Below are 15,485 nucleotides of genomic sequence, written 5' to 3'. Positions count from 1 at the left end.
GTTCACATTTTGTGTGTTCAGACAAGATTGCAGCGTGCTCTTGTTTTTATCTAGATCCATCAAGGTCACGGAATGACCTTGTCTGATACAGATGTCATGTGAAATTGTTGATGTGCAATAGGAGAACACGATGCTGAGTGGTGAGTGCCAGGCTGGCTCCCAGGTGTCAGGGACTGATTTCTCGTTCTCATATCCAAACTAAAATAAAAAGGGAGAGATAAAAATGATCAATAATAAAATAATATACATTGCCCTATGTCAATGCTCCAGCATAACTCTGCTAGAATACATAATAGAATCAAATGGTTGCACCCCCTTATAGGAGTCAGTTTGGATTCAAATAAGAAGATTGGGAGTGTTTCCCTACAATAAATCAGAAGAACGAGAGAGGTTCCAGTTCACGTCGGAATTAACATTACTGTCAAGATATGTAATAACTCACCAGGCTGATTCATATACAATGAGAGAAAGACAGGATAGCCCTAATGGAAACAGGAATAACAGGTTAAGCAAATTATAGGCTGTCAAAGAAGAAAATATAAGAAAGAACAATATTCTCGTAAGAGCATTGGCCTTATTTATAGGAGTAGTTGCAAAAAATTCCTTCTGCGTGTCACGGAACAAGGTAGTGATGAAGTATCTCCGAGGCCGCCTCTCCTGTCTGGAAATTTCAATCCTCCTCCAAGGCATGCATGCTACTATTCAAAAAGACCTTTGAAGACCATATGTAATAGATCCCAAGATAATGCATATTTCAGTATAATGGGATTTGCTCTGGACCCCTGACCAGCCCTGGTTCCCAAAACTGAGTCTCAAACTGAGGCAGACTAAAAGGATAATAACACTTACCCAACAGGGCAGGTGCTATGATTAGAGATGATGTTTGGGGCGTGCATGGTTCATGGTCTCTCGAAGCTAGCCATTGTCATCATTTTGGTCTGCGCGTGCACACACACACACGTGCACACGCACACTGAAAACACAGATGGAGAGAGAGGGTGTATGCTTGCTTGGGTCTCCATGCCTGAGTGGAAGGTGCCTGATGGATCGTGTGTGGTGGTGCTTGGAGCAGACTCCCAGGCAGCGCTGTTGCAGGCTGTAGGCAGTGTGGGTCTGGTATGGGGGGATGATGGGGGATGCAGAGGACAGGTTGGACATAACGGAATTGGGACTTGCCCAGTTGGATATATGGATAGTTGTCTATAACATGCTTTAATATATTTACCTTTGAGCCTTTTTTTGATAGTACAGACCTCCTGGAAAATGGCTTTTTATTAACAATGCAAAAATGCAACCCTCCATTTTACACGATTGAGTTTTGGATCATTTATTTATTTATTTATTTATTTACTGCAGGGGAAGGTTCACCCTAAGCTAACATCTGTTGCCAATCTTCCTCTTTCCCTTTTTTCCTTCCTTTCTGCCCCCAAAGCCCCAGTACTTAGTTGTGTGTAGTTGTAAGTTCTAGTTCCTCTATGTGAGCTGCTGCCACAGCATGGCTACTGACAGATGTGTGGTGTGGTGCCATGTCCAGGAGCCAAACCCGGGCCGCAGAAGCAGAGAGCACCAAACTTTACCCACTTGGCCATCAGGACTGGTTCTGGACCCCATTTATTTCACTGTGGCCTGGGGTTATTTTGTTTCACCAAGTGGTGAAGAATAGAGGCTGGATTAGAAGAGAATACAAAAGTTTTTAGAGAATTTAGATCTTCAAAGGTGGACCTCTTGGGACCGTATCAGAGTAACAGTGAAAATCCTGAAAAACGGTAAGGAATCCAAAATACATAAAATAATACATAGTTTTCACAAAGTGTTTTCTTTGAATTGTGCTAAACATGTGGTGCTAATTTTTTTAAATGGCCTATAAAACTATGTTGCCAACAAATTATAGCTGAGGCTCAATCTGTGGAACATACAACGACATGGGAAAAGGGAATTATTTTTCCTATGAAATTCGTTTTTAAGGGTTTCGCATACTGTCAACACCACTGTCAGTAATTTTGAAAATAAATTTCCACCCTGGATTTTTTCATTCCTTAACCTTATCCGTGTGATCAGAGAGCTTTCTCATCCCACAGGGCCTCTCATCCACTGGTAATGAAAATTTGCTTGCCTGATTTTATTACACAGCTGATATTCAACTGCTGTCACCTTCTTGTCGATTTTCCTTAGAACAGTATCATCAAAATTCAGTGGGATAAAAAAATCATTTCAGTTGTATTTTTTCCTATCATCCTTCTAATAACCTATCGTTCACTGGTAATTGGAGTTTTTTTCTACAATGTGTTGCTTACCCTATTTGGCAAGCACGTATATTATTTTGAAAGAAAACAGCAACAACTTTATCTTCAACTCAAAGATGTTTTTTAACATTCAGTGAAAATTCTCATTTTCCAACTCTTCCTTTAAATCTCAGAAGTATGATATGCTGTCAACTTTATAAACGTGTCTCTTTGCAAAATCTTCACTTTATCTTCTTAGAGTCACTTATTAAAAAAAGAAGTGCAGAGTTGGCATGTTGGCAACTGTTCGTATGTGAGCAGATATGAAACCAAATTTCCAATATGCACCTGATGGTTGTTGACCCTTTTCCTTTCTATTTGACGTTGTGTCATTCAGGCTAAATCAGTGTATTCCTGTGTGAGTGTGGACTCTCCGTGAAGATGACAGTACCAGTGCAGACTCCAGCAATCAAGCAGGATCGCCATCGGTGACTTCTCAAGTTGTGAACTTATAGGAGAGTTTTACATAAAACACAGCACAATCTTTTCTTAATGTATGCAGTTGTTGTTTCCTAGGAAATTTGGTACTTACTAAACCTTGCCAAAAAGACCCCAAAACTTTGTGTTCATTTGTAAAATGGAGTTAGTTCTGAGCTCAAATAATTACAAGCAGGTTTTTCACCTACATAATTCCAGGTTCAGTTAGATTCTAGAGTTGGATTGTTATAAACAGGTTTTTGACTTGTATTTGAAAGTCCTGAGGGACACAAGAGAACTCCTTTATCATGCCAGTCTGGCCCCACTAAATGCCAGCAGTAACCCCTATTCATTATGACACAAAAAATTACAAGTTTCCAGCATACCCCTGGGAGTAGGATCGCCCTGCAGGGAACCGTTAATTTTTACAAAGACACACACATCTGTGGTTTGCAATCTAAGTTACACCTGATTTACATAAAAATACAGTCACAGAAACACGATCAGGGCTCTTTTAAGACCTAATGAGGCTCAGGCCCTTACTTTGGAGGCCCTATCTTAGTCATATCAAGCATATTGAAATGCACCCTCATCCTACAGTAAATATTAATAGCTACACCTGTTATGTGCCAGGCATATTGTAAGTCTTTTACAACAATCCTCTGAAGTAGGTACCATTATTATTCCCATTTTACAAATGAAGGACAGGCACAGAGAGGTTCAGTGATGTGCCCAAAACCACACAGCTAGTGAGTGGTGGAGCCAAAAGACAAAGGTAGGCATTCTGATGCCAACATACTATGGCCTATAAAGCTCTCGTAGAGTGCTTTATGTAAGAAGAATTAAAGGTAATGTTTATGAGTTAGTTGAGTTGCAGATGACTTAACCTTGGTCAATTTCAGCTGTGCAGTTTTGTTTTGTATTTTGAGCCCATCATTTAATTTGAGGTCTCGACATTATTGGAAGGCCCTCAGATCCCCCAGCACCAAACATACACCATCTAAAGCCTACAACAGCATCTTCCATGCAATCGGGGAGACCCACGCAGGCACTCACCTTCTCTCTCCTTCTGTGTGTGTGTGTGTGTATGCGCACCTGTGTATCAAAACAATGACAATGGCTAGCTTCTAGAACACTGTGATCCATGCAATCATTATCCCTAATTTTAGCACCCACCCTGTGGGATAAACAGTAGCTCAATTTATAGATGAGGAAACGGGTGTCAGAGTGATTAAGTGACTCACCCAATGTTACACATAGCTTAAGAAATGACAGGGCTGAGAATTTTTGGTTCCAAAGCCTCTGCCCCTCCCCTGCCCCGCTTTTCTGTCTCTTTGCCTAACACTCCTTCTCCAGTCATGGAACCTCACCGTGTTTCCAGGTGTCTTGCCACCTAGTTCCCATCAGCAGAGATCGCAGCTACTGGTTCTTTCCCTACAGCCACTGTCATGCCATTCCAGAATAGGATTAAGCCCTGGTACACTCGTTACAGCACAGCCAACGGCAGAGGTCATTCTGGAGGGAGAACTCCAGAGGATGGTTTTATCAACACCAGACCTTACCTGCTCTTCCTTTCCCGGGCACTAAAAATTACCTGTCACTTCTCCTGACCACACTCTCTTCTTAGAGACCCCTCTCCCTACAGTCATGGGGCCATGACTGCACCAAGTGGCCTCACATCCTGGTTGTCTGAACCCCAGAGGATTCAAAGCATGGGGTGTGGGTGTTACCAACGGGTTGCCGTCTCTGGAGACCTAGATGGATTCCATGGGCCCTTCAGCTGGAGATCTCAGAGAATGAGGCCAAAACAACCAAATTTTATCGGGCAAGTGATAAACTAGAGAAAGGTGAGAGAAGGGAGGGAGTGGAGACAGAGGCAGAGAGAAGCAAACAAGAGAGACCTTGCAGACCCAGAGAGAGGGAGCACACATAGGCACAGAAACAAGAGGAAGAAACTTGGTCCTTGGCTAACATCACCCTGATCCCAAAACCAGACAAGGACAACACAAAGAAGCAAAATTACAGGCCAATATCACTGATGAACACGCGCAAAAATCCTCAACAAACTATTGGCAAACCGAGCACAGTAATACGTTAAAAGGGTCATACTCCAAAATGGTATAACCACTTTGAACAATGGCTTAGCACTCTGTTATAAACAGACACTTCCCACAGGATCCAGCAATTCTCCTCCCAGAGGAATGAAAATGTATATCCACACCAAGTCTTGAATACAAATTTTCATACCAGATTTATTCATATTAACTAAACAATGGGAAAAATCCAAACATCCACCAATAGGTGAATGGACAAATTATGGTATATCCATACAATGGACTGCTGCTTAGTGATGAAAAGTAATGAACTAGGAATACATTCATCAACGTGGACAAATCATAAAGGCATGCTCAGCTAAACTAAAGAATCCAGACACAAGGCTGTATACAGTGTGATTTCACCTTTAGGAAATTCTAGGAAAGAAAAAGCTATCTATAACAACAGGGAGCAGGGCAGTGGGACCTGGGCCAGGGTCTAGAAGGGGCACAGGGAGCTTTTTGGGATGATGCAAATGTCTTATATTTTCATTGTGGTGATGATTAATCAGGTGTTTAGATTTGTCAGTACTCATCAAACTGTACTTAAAATGAGTGAATTTTGTTGAATGTAAATTATATCTCAATAAAGCTAATGTAGAAAAAAAACCAATCATATACCATGATCAAGTGGGATTTATACCAGGGACGCAGAGAAGGCTCAACATCTGCAAATCAATCAATGTGATACACCACGTTAAAGAAATGAAGAATAAAAACCACATGATCATCTCAATGGATGGAGAGAAAGCATTTGACAAGATCCAACAACCATTTATGATAAAAACTCTCAATAAAATGGGTATAGAAGGAAAGTACCTCAACATATAAAGGCCATATATAGCAAACTCACAGCCAACATCATGCTCAATGGTGAAAAATGAAAGCCATCCTTCTGAGAACAGGAGCAAGACAAGAGTGCCCATTTTCGCCTCTCTTATTCAACATTGTACTGGAGTTTTTGGCCAGAGCAATTAGGCAGGGAAAAGAAATAAAAGGTATCCAAATTAGAAAGGAAGAAGTGAAACTCTTGCTGTTTGCAGATGATATGATTCTATATAGAGAAAACCTAAAGAATCAATCAGAAAACTATTAGAAATAATCAACAACTACAGCAAAGTCGCAGGGTGCAAAATCAACTTACAAAAATCAGTTGCATCTCTATACTGTAATAACGAACTAGCAGAAATAGAATTGAAGGATACAATCCCCTTTATAACTGCAACAAAAATAAAATATCTAAGAATAAATATAACCAAGGGGGTGGAAGACCTATACGCTGAAAACTATGAGACATTATTGAAAGAAATCAAAGAAGACATAAAGAAATGGGAAGATACTCCATGCATATAAATTAGAAGAATAAACATAATTAAAATATCCATATTACCTAAAGCAATCTACAGATTCAGTGCAATCCCAATGAGAATTCCAATGACATTCTTCATGGAAACAGAACAAAGAATCCTAACATTTATATGAAAGAACAAAAGACCCTGAATAGTGAAAGCAATTTTGAGAATGAGAAGAAAGCTACAGGCATCAAAATCCCTGACTTAATATTACACTACAAAGCTATAGTAATCAAAACAGCATGGTACTGGCACAAAAACAGATACACAGATCAATGGAACAGAATTGAAAGCCCAGAAGTAAAACCATACATCTATGGACAGCTAATCTTCGACAAAGGAGCCAAGAACATACAATGGAGGAAGGGAAGTCTCTTCAATAAATGGTGTTGGGGAAACTGGACAGCCCCCCGCAAAAGAATGAAAGTAGGCCGTTATCTTACACTATACACAAAAATTAACTCAAAATGGATTAAAGACTTGAAGGTAAGATCTGAAACCATAAAACTCCTAGAACAAAACGTAGGCAGTACACTCTTTGACATCAGTCTTAGCAGTATCTTTTCGAAAACCATGGCTACTCAGGCATGGGAAACAAAAGGAAAAAATTTACAAATGGGACTACATCAGAGTAAAGAGCTTCTGCAAGGCAAAGGAAACCATGAACAAAACGAAAAGACAACCCACCAACTGGGAGAAAAATGTGTGCAGATCATATATCCTACAAGGGGTTAATCTCCAAAATAAATAAAGAACACATACAACTCAACAACAACAAAAAACCAAACAATTCGATCAAAAAATGGGCAGAGGATATGAACACATTTCCAAAGAAAATATACAGATGGCCAACAGGCGCATGAAAAGATGTTTAACAACACTAATCATTGGGGAAATATAAATCAAAACTACAATCACCTTACACCTGTTAGAATGGCTATAATTACCAAGACAAAAATAACAAATGTTGAAGAGGATGTGGAGAAGAGGGAATCCTCTTACACTGCTGGTGGGACTGCAAACTGGTGCAGCCACTATGGAAAACAATACGGAGATGTCTCAAAAAATTAAAAATAGAAATACTATATGATTCAGCTATCTCACTACGGGGTATTTATCCAAAGAATTTGAAATCATCAATTCAAAGAGACTTATGCACCCCTGTGTTCACTGCAGTAACATTCACAATAGCCAAGATACGGAAGCAACCCAAGTGCCAATCAACTCATGAATGAATAAAGAAGATGTGGTAAATATATACTAGAGAATACTACTCAGCCATAAAAAAAAGACAAAATCATCCCATTTGCAACCACATGGATGGACCTTGAGGGTGTTATGTTAAGCAAAGTAAGACACAGAAAGACCGACACTGCAGGGTTTCACTCATATGTGGAAGATAAACAAACACACGGACAAAGAGAACAGATTAGTGGTTGCCAGAGCGGGAGAGGATTGGGAGTGGGAGTGGGCGAAAGGAGTATTGTGGCACATATGAATGGTGACAATAAAAATTAGACTATTGGTGGCGAGCACCATGCAGTCTATACAGAAACTGATAGATAATAATATACACCTGAAATTTCACAATGTTATAAACCATTATGACCTCAATAAAATAATCTTTAAAAAGAAACTTGGTCCTTGCCTTCCCAATCCCCAGCTCCTCGCAAGGTCTCCTTCCCCTTCTTATCCTTAGACTCTGTGAAATCGGCCAGTATCTTTCCAGTAAATTCCTTTCTTGCAACCAAAGTTCCCTGCATCCCCTGCTCAGCCCCACTGCAGCCCTAGGTGCTGGACCCCTGCACGGGAACAAAAAGCACCAGCTCATTAGCCCAGCTCCCCACCCCCCAGTCTGGCAGGCATTAAAGTGAGTTTTCCAAGGCCCTGTCATCTGTTTGCCCTGAGTCACAACCACTTAGCCCCAGGGCCTTACCGGGGGTGCTGGGCTCTGCTCGTAGCCCCACCGTGGGCTCCAAGTCTAGCCCCACCATGGACCCCGACCCACTTTTCTCTAGCTAAGCCCTATCCATTCAGCGGCTGGATCTGCTCCCTGAGGTCCTCCCTGCATGCTCCCTCCGCCAGTTCCAGACTCCAAAGACTCAGCAGTGACACAAATGGCTCAAACCGGCCCTGCCCCACTCACTGGATGGAACTCTCAGTTCAGAGGCTCAACTAGTTACCTGATCTTGCTGGGCCCACACAACGAAGCATCTCACAGCCGGTAAAGTGATGGTCGCCTGGTGATTGGAAACACATTCACAAATCTACATCATAGAGAGTATGTACGTAGACATGCTTGTAGCAGACATGTCTTCATAGGAAACAGTCATAAGCATCGTGGCTGACTTTTCTTTGTTTCTTTTCCTGCTTAAACATTCTTCTGGTTTTACTACTCATCACAACATGGACCAATCTCACAGAGACAAAGATAAAAGGCACCAGACACCTAAGAGCAGATACTGTGTAACTCCACAAAAACAGGGGAACCAATCCATGACTGACAGGAATCAGAACAGTGTGAATTTCTGTGTTGACTGGGAGGGGCATATTGGGGGTGCTGGAAATCTTCTCTCTGGATCTGGGGGGGTGGTCAAACAGGTTTATACAAATGCAAAAATTTGTCAAGCAGTACCCTTAAGATTAGTGCACTTGGGGCCGGCCCGGTGGCACAGTGGTTAAGTTCGCACGTTCAGCTTCAGCAGGCCAGGGTTCACTGGTTCGGATCCCAGGTGCAGAAACCGCACTGCTTGACAAGCCATGCTGTGGTACACGTCCCACATATAAAATAGAGGAAGATAGGCATGGACGTTAGCTCAGGGCCAGTCTTGTTCAGCAAAAAAGAGGAAGATTGCTGGCAGATGTTAGCTCAGGGCTAATCATCCTCAAAAAAAAAAAAAAAAAAAAGATTAGTGCACTCAATTGCATTTAAATTATACCTCAATTAAAATGTACCAAAACAATTATTATGGGTTCCTCTCTTCCTCAAGAGTATTTCCCAAGTGGTATACTCGTCACCTTGCTGATCCGACTTCTGAATTCCTGGGTCCCTTTTCCTCCTTTCTGTACATGGAGAGTCTCCTTGCTGGAAGCTTGGTTTAGAGCTGAGAGCTACCAAGTGGAATTAAAATATTCTTGAGGGACTGTAGCCTCTACGTTCCATGTGGCAGGTATCAAGTTATTGCCTCCCTGCTTGAAGTCTATTGCTCTGTGGTAAGGGGACCAGGACCCTAAAATATTTCTCCTGTGGCAGCTGACCGAATGCTAGGCTTTCTCAGTCGTGGGCACTGGAAGGAGGCAGGAGGAGGAAGGGGCCAGCTTCCAGCTTCCAGTGCGCTCGCCTGGGCAGCCTCCTGCAGCACAAGACTTCAGCAGCTCCCGGTGCAGCTGCACACACGGTTCTCGCAGCACCCAGCAGCCAGCAGCACCAACATCTGTCCCTGGGCAGCCCCCCTGACCCTCCAGCCCAGGGAACTCTTTCTCAGTGAGTCCCGCTGGCACAGCACCTCAGCAGACACAAGAGAGATGGCCTCTTTCTCTGCCATGTGAGGATATAACGAGGAGGTGGCCATTTGGGTGGCTCCACCTGCATGACTAATCACCTCCCCATCCACCGAGCCCTGGCTGCACCTTCTTCAGTGAGGTCTGGATCTCAGCCACACAGAGGGAGATCTTCTTTCAGATTCTCTCCTTCTGTGAGTGCTCTGCCTCAGCTCTAGGGGTAGTGGCTGCTCCCTACCTCCGTGTTTCCTGTATTCATTCGAATTTTCTCCACCAACTACTAGCCCGCCTTCCTTTATCTCAAGCCCCTCTTACAGTTAATAATTATTTATGTTCAGCTTACCCTGTTCAAGTCACTGTGTGGTTTCTGTCTCCTGACTGGACCCTGACTGACACATTCCCCTTGTGGGGTTTGGGGGTGTGGGCTTTGCAAATAGAAGTAGCGATTGTCTGAGTGGTGATGCACTGGGTAGAAGGCTCGGTTACACATGCTGCGTGATCCCGGGTGTCTTGGTCCATTCGGGCTGCTATAAAAAATGCCATAGACTGGGTGACTTAAAGAGCAAATGTTTATTTCTCCTAGTTCTGGGGACGGGAAGTCCAAGATCAGGGTGCCAGCGTGGTGGAGTTCTTGGTGAAGGCCCTCTTCCTGGTTTGCAGATGGCCACCTCCTCGTTGTACCCTCACATGGCAGAGAAAGAGACCATCTCTCTTGTGTCTCTTCCTATAAGGGCACTACTCCCATTCATGAGGGCTCCACCCTCATGACTAATCACCTCCCAAAGACCCCCACTCTGAAGACCATCACATAGGGGGTTAGGATGTCAAAATATGAATTTTGAGGAGGACACAAACATTCAGACCAAACATGGGAATGCCACTTTTCCTCTCGGGCCTCAGTTTCTCCTGGGGCAAAATGGAGACTGTGGCCACTTATCCTCTTCTGACTTCACGGAGATGTTGTGGGAACAAAGTGGGAGCAGTGTGAGTTCCTCGGTGGAAAGGTGCTGCTAAAATTCCTTGTTGTCACTCTAACCATAATGAAGCCTTTCTCTTAAACACCCACCAGCCCAGTATCACTGCCTGCTGAAGTGGCTCATAAAATTGACCGTCATGTAAACCGAGGCCTCTGCATTAGTCACACAGCCTCCCCTCCCCGCCACTGCAGGGAGGGAGGAGGTGGGTGGAGGAATGCAAGAGGGCCTGGAGGCTTTTGGAGGTGAGCAGAGGTAGCAGGACCTCTGGGAGATTCAAGGCAAGGGTGGATTTTAAGACCCACACCCTGTCTACACCCTCAGATTAAGCTAAGAGTAGGGGTTTACTTAGCTCCAAATTTGTGACACTGTTCCCCAGCATACATTTGACACTGATCGGTGCTGAAATGTGATGCCCTTGTGCAGGATCTCAGCACTGCGCAACTCCAGGTGGTGCCGTGCACATCCCTGGTGTTTTGCAAATAGCACTCCCTGGTGTTGTGCAGTGTACAGCCTGTGCAGCCATACACAGTAGCTCTGCCCAGTTGAGTGAGCCTGAGGCTCTGGCCACAAGTCCCGTGTGGGCCATCTTCTCCAAGGTCCTGAAGGAAAGTCCCTTCCAGCAAATTTATGACACAGAGAACTTGTGCCGAGCCTCCAGGGGCCACAGAACAAACATACTGCTTTCCACCTGAGTGTCTTCTGACAGCCGAAGGGCAGAGTACCTTCCCCAGTTTCCTTCCCTGCCCGTAGTTCTTCCACCAGTACCACCATGTGTAGCCTCACAAAATTCCTCATCTATTAGCATGATATATCCCACAGCACTACTTCAGAGCAAGGAACCCATCTCATGGCAAAGGAAGTGTGAACTGGACATAGGATTGCAGGATCCACTGACCATACTGTGTTCTTCAGCACCCAGAAATAGCCTAAGAGAACATTGGAATGACCTCTCATTTAAGGCACCAGCTTGAAGACAACACCCTGTGGGGTTGAGGTACATCCTCTAAGATGAAGTATAGGCACTGGCCATGATCTATAGGTTGTTCCCTCAGTAGCTGTCTGACACGGGTCCAGAAACCAAGAAGTAGAAGTAGGATCGACCCTCCCCACCATCACTCCATAAGGTGTCTACTGACCTTGAAGCTCCACCTACCTGGACCCTTTGGAATCCTATGCCAGTGGGCCAGTAAGCAAACGTTATCAGCTGTGAGTGCTAATTGACTCTGCCATGAAGAGCTGGGGTTGCTACATGATGGGCACAAGAAGGACTATGACTGAATCTCAGAGGTTCCATGCCCAGTGACAATGGTGAGCAGGCAAATACTGCAATCACTGCCCAACAAGAGCAGGGTGGCTGAGGCCCAGATCCCTTGGGATGATTGACTAGGTGTCCCCACCAGGCAACCAACCCACACCAATCAAAGCGCTGGCTGATAAATCTATAATGGTGTTGGGAGAGGGAGAGGATAAATACTAATTTCATCTTTGGGACTACTGCACCAACGGGGACTATAGCTTGTTGTACTAACACACTTGTATTACATTTTTGCAGACATTGTAGCTGACCACCTTCTTGATGGAGACTCTGTGGATTGGACTTAGGGAAGGCGAGAACAGTGATATAAGGAGCCCTCTTGTGCACCACTTCAAATCCTTTTGGCCACAGCTCTTACTCCAGCCACTGCTTTGGTAACCAGCTTTGCACAGACGTCAACCAGTTCTTTGCCTGTACAACATGACAGTGCCTTGTCTTGGGCCCAGTGCTACATATGTCTTAGTCTGTCCTTGATGCTGTTGGCACGTACACAGGTGTAACCCAAAATACAGGGAGGTTTAAGGTTTGTGGGGTATTCTTACAGTCTAAGGCTCAGATCAATGGAGGATGCAAGCCAAAGGATAAATCGTTCCTCTTTCATCCCCCAAGCACACAGCTCTGAGATGCATGCATGAGACTTACTAGAAAGTCCTCTAGTTTGAGCACCCGTCGCAGATAGCCTGGCCAACTCACGAACACAGCCATCCTTCCCTGTTTCATTTCCTTGTTCTTCACTCTTGCTCCCAGAGACACATTCCCAAATAAACTGCCCACGTGAAAGCCTTTGTCTCAGTCTCTGTTTTGGAGGAAACTAAGATAAGATGCATGGCCACACCTAATAACTGCAGAAGAGGCTGGAGAAATCACATCACAGGGCAGCTATATGTCCAGTTTCCATTACTACGGAAGACGAGGGAGCAGATTTGGTGGCCAGCTAGCAGTCTCCACTCCAGCAGGAAAGTGCTGAAACATTTGACAGACGCCCCAGCCAAAGAGTTAAAAATAATAGAAGTTTTGATGCTTAAAAGGATAAGTAGTACAACTACCATTGTCCAAAGAGAAGAGGACATTTCCTTGGCTGTGACCAGCAGAGTGGAGAGAGAAGAGGAGAATGCCAAGGGTCAGATGGCTGGAATGTGACCACACTTAGCTACCAGGAAGGAAAGGATGAGCCATTAAAGGAGAAAAACATAAGAAATTTGGGAAGGGGTGGAGGAGGGTGAGGGAAACGGGGGTTAAGGTGGTTACTCACAAACCTATCATGGCTATTTGTAAACTGTAAATTTGGCTATAAACATCATCAACATGAGAGTCCTGATTGCCTCCCTTCCCTCTCATACCCCCTCCCACTCTTGACTCGGGGTCTCTGCTTTCCTTTCTGTCTCAAAAGAAGCTGTTTCTTCTTGCTTAGAGTCATCCCTCCCTTGTGTTTCAAACTCTGACTTTTCAGAACTTGCTTCAAATGTCTCCTCTCCCTTCGTCCTTTTCATTTTCACGGATTCTTTCTCCTTGTCTGGATTTCTTTCCTTTTCTTTCCTTTTTCCTTTCCTCCAAACTGCCAGAGAACAGTCCATTTGCCTTCTCTGCACATCCTCACCAGCCACCCTTGACCTATCCCAGCCTAACATCAGTCCCTGACCCTCAATGGAGACTGTTCCAAGATCACCAATGACTCCCAGTTGCTAGTCTAAGGGCTTCTGTCTGTCTTAATTCTGCTGGACTCTGGACTACTTGTCCCTCTTGATCTCTCCCTTACTCTGAAAACTCATTGCTCCTTGTGTCTTCTTGACCTTTCTTCTACCTTTCTGCCCTCTCCTTCTCGTTAGCCTTTTTGGTTCCTCTTGCCCCGTAAATATGAGTTCTCTCAGAAGTCCACTCTTTCTTCTTGCTGTACGCAGTCTCTCCAGACAATCTTGTCTGCTCACATTGCTTCAACTTTCTTTTTATTAAGATATTTCTAGAGCTCCATCTCTACTCCCATATTTCAGACCCACATTTCCAACAGCTGCCTGGACATTTACACATGGAAAACCAACTAACATTTCAAATTCAAGTAGTTCTTGCCAGAGAGCGACTATCCTTTTGCTATATGAGAGTTGTGGATTATACATATTGAAAGTATTTTATATTTTTACTATAAAGATAAGAAAAGCAAGGCTATTTTCTTGCTGAAACAACGACACACAGAGAGACAACCCTGGGATTCTGACCAAGAGGGGTTGGCAAGCATCCCTCCAAAACCCTGGATTCCCAGTACCTGACTTTCTTCTATACCCTTCCCCGCCCGATACATTTCATGACCGTGTCGTAGATTTGCACTTACCAATAGCTAAAGTCAACAATCTCAGTCCTGCATCCCAGTTTCTGCCTTCATCTGCTATTTTTCTATCTCGTTATTCCATTACCCAAACTCCAGCAATGCTTTGCCCCACGAGGACCTAAGATCTATTGATTCTACCACTTTTCCAAGTCCTTGGTCCCCTCTTTCTTCCTTGCCAAATTTAATTTCTTCAGCCAATTATTATAATTGCTCTATTTATCACAATCTTAATTCCTTTGCCCCTCTTTCACTCCCTGCTACTCTCTTGGAAAAATTACAAGCCAAGTAAAATCCAGCTCTCCACTTACTCCACAGCTGCCCTTATGCACCTGAATCTGGCTAGAGAAAAAGACACAAAACTGCTGACTGTTTCCACTCTAAATCCATGGCCATGACCCTCAAGTACATCTCTACTGTAGTCAGGCCTTCATACTGTACATCCTAATCCTTTCACTCTCCTATAATCCTAAATGACAACTTTCCACCGATTTCCCCCTCAGATCTCGAACACCTTCTCTATCCTCACTCTTGCTTGTGACGTGGCTTCCTACTTTACTGGGAAATGAAACCTGTCAAAAGAGAACTGTCCTGGACTCCCACTGCCTCATCATCCCACCTACCGCACCTGTGCCAGCAGGCTTGTGTTAACCCCTTTGACTATAGAGAAACCATCTGTGGTCCTGTCTAAAACCCACCCCTCACCTTCTCAAGGACGTACCTCCAGTAACTGTCCTCTCTCTCACATCATCAGATTTTCCCTCTTTACTAAATCTGTGTAGAATCATATAATCATACTGTTATTTCTCCCTCAAAGAAAAATGCTTTCTCAGGGCCGGCCCAGTGGTGCAGCGGTTAAGTTCACATGTTGCGCTTCGGCTGTCCATTGTCCGCCAGTTCGGATCTCGGGTGTGGACCTACCCATCACTTATCAAGCCATGCCATGGCAGGCGTCCCACATAGAAAATAGAGGAAGTGGGCACAGATGTTAGCTCAGGGCCAGTCTTCCTCAAAATAAATAAATAAATACCACAAAAAAAGGAGAAAAACTCTCTCTTGACCTTTCCTCCAGCTACCATCCCAATTCTCTGCTCCCCTTCATAGAAACGCCACTTGAAAGTGTTACTTGTCCTCACTGTCTCTAGTCTCCCTCCTCCAATTCTCTCCTGAATCCACTTCAGTCAGGCTTTGGCCCCTACCACACTAATAAAATGTCTCTAAACAAGGTCTC

This window comes from Equus przewalskii, chromosome 18, assembly GCF_037783145.1.
Source record: "Equus przewalskii isolate Varuska chromosome 18, EquPr2, whole genome shotgun sequence".
In the NCBI taxonomy this organism is placed as follows: domain Eukaryota; kingdom Metazoa; phylum Chordata; class Mammalia; order Perissodactyla; family Equidae; genus Equus; species Equus przewalskii.
This window is presented reverse-complemented; position numbering follows the sequence as displayed.